We start from the raw sequence: 2610 nt of genomic DNA on the forward strand, positions 1-2610 counted from the left end.
CAGTACTATGAAATTTAAACCTCATAATGGCAGATCTATTGTCTAACGATCTGCATTGCAACTTTTTAATACATTCCAACAATTGCTGTACAGAAATTGCTGGAACACGTACCGATTTTGAGTGAACGATGCTTTACCCTCTTTAGACAAAATTTGGGTAAGGAGTTAATTTTAGTACAACAAAGTGTAATTTTGATTTTTGGCAAGTATTTTTTTTACGCTCATGCACGTTTTTTCACATAAAAAGCGTGTTTGAGCACACTTTGTATGGGGAACATATGCAACACCTTTAACAAAAGGAAATTGTCAAAATTAAACGTTCAGTAAGTTAGTGTTTTTTCGTATTACGGATATACATACATATACGTACACGGTCAAAAATTTGGGTTTAATTTTTAAGCCGCGCTGGGACTACTGCCTTTTTAAACTTTTATAGTCTACTTTTTAAACCAGTCAATCGTTTTACGCAATTTTTAATATATTCTGGTTTGCATTTTAGCCCAAAAAGTTCGTGGTTTAAAAATCAAACCAAAATGTTTTAATTCTAGTTTCTAGGTTTCAAATATAGAAACTTTGGTTTAAAATCTAAACCGAAATAGAATATGTTTGCACAGCGAATTGTGGTGTTGATTCAAACTCAACATATGAAAGCACATTTACATGCGTGGCTGTAGCTGAGTGTGCAAAAATGCTTGATACAATTGGTTGCTACCAAGGCTGTCCGGGTTCAATCCCAACCAGACGGAGCATGAAATTTAAGATTGTTTTTTTTTTTATTCTTAATTATGAAAATGTTTGGGTTTAACATTTAAACCGAATTGTTTAAATTCTAAACCCAACATATGTGCTCTCTTTTTTTTAAACTTGGAAGGTTTGTATTTGAAACTGAATTTAGTTTGGTCATATATGTAGTCCAAAAAGTTTAAAATTAAAACCGAAATTTTTAACCGTGTACAAGCAGATATATAACCTAGTTTTCTTAGAGAGACAACCAACCTTATCACAATGGAAGGAGGGCCTGAATTCCAAGTAGACTATCTTGGCGGTGTTTGTGGACCTTAAGAGAGCCTTCGAGATGATCGACAGGGAAATAATGCTAAAAAAACTCGACACAAAGGTAGCAGTAGATATTGGTGTACCACAAGGGTCGGTGCTAGCTCCAATACTCTTTAATTTTTATATCAACGACATAAACTCAGTATTTAAGTATTGTAAGGTAAAATTGTTCGCTGACGATACCCTTTTAACGCTCAGTGACAGTAATCTATCCAAGGCAATAAATAAAATGCAAGAAGACCTTCATTATTTGTGGTTGTGCGTAAACAGACTCCAATTGAATGTGAACAAGACAAAGTTTATGGTCATATCTAGAGTAACTAACATTAGCTCCGATAACTACAGCTTAAAAATTAAAGGTGACGTAATTGAGAACGTGAGAATTAAAAAAAATATCTAGGTATATATATCGATGAAAAGTTAAAATTTGAGGAGCATATTGACTACACAGAAGCAAAAATTGCGAAAAATTGGTCTCATGAAAAGATCATGTAAGTACTTAGGAAGGAGGTATAAAACTCTGGTCTACAGATCTATAGTTGAACCACATTTCATATACTGTCCAACAATCTTTTTTTATAGTAACATCAGCCATACAGGAAATGATCGCAGAATTAAACTGGCTGATCCTGAAACAGTGAGTAACAACAAAAAGTACGGGAACAAAAAAAAAACGTCAACCAGTGATCGCTTGATTTCTACACAACTCTTCAAAAATCGCTCTCACTAACAGGATTTTGGAGGAATCAGGAACACGGGATCATTTTTCCAGTAACTTCCAGCAAGTTCGTGTAAAAACCTGTAAATTCATCGAGTACTGGATCAGAGCTATTAGTGAAACCCATTCATATTTACTCAGGGAAAATAAAAGCTTCAGGATGCCTGTATAAAACGGAAATATATAAGAAGAACATCTTTTATAAGGGATTAAAATGTTGCAATGAGCTTCCAGCTCAAATAAAAAATTGTGAAAACGTTGGTACCTTCAAAAGGCTGCTACTTGATCACTGTAGAACATTGGCTATTAGATAGAAAGGTTCGGCATGGAAACTAGTCCTTAGCATCCGTAATAGCTGGATGACTCTGGATCTCGTCCATTCAGATCACCCATAATGAATGAAATAGAAAGGTCGGTATGGAAACTAGTCCTTTCAGTCGGATCAAATAGCGCGACTCTGGATCTCGTCCATTCAGATCACCTGCCGGTAGAGAAGCCTATAAAAGGCGGCTTGGAAACTAGTCCTTTTCAACCGCCCAGTTGTGGCGGCTCTGGAAATAACACTTTTAGTCCTACGTGATATATTTACGGTACTGCTTAGAATCACGTCCATTCCAACAGAAACGAGAATATGCTATCTTAGTTAATTATACATAAACTATTTTATAGCTTAGAAGGAAAGGTGTAACAGGTTAACTTATTTTAAGCTTTAATTTTACTTTTATTATATATTAATTTTGAAATACTTATTTCAAATGTATATACGTGAATATATGAATATAGGTCAAATGACCGTAATAAATAAATAAATGTTGGCAAAACCTAACTTAAAAATT

This window comes from Rhagoletis pomonella, unplaced genomic scaffold, assembly GCF_013731165.1.
Source record: "Rhagoletis pomonella isolate Grant_MI unplaced genomic scaffold, Rhpom_1.0 Rhpom_scaffold_00004, whole genome shotgun sequence".
NCBI classification, from domain to species: Eukaryota; Metazoa; Arthropoda; class Insecta; order Diptera; family Tephritidae; genus Rhagoletis; species Rhagoletis pomonella.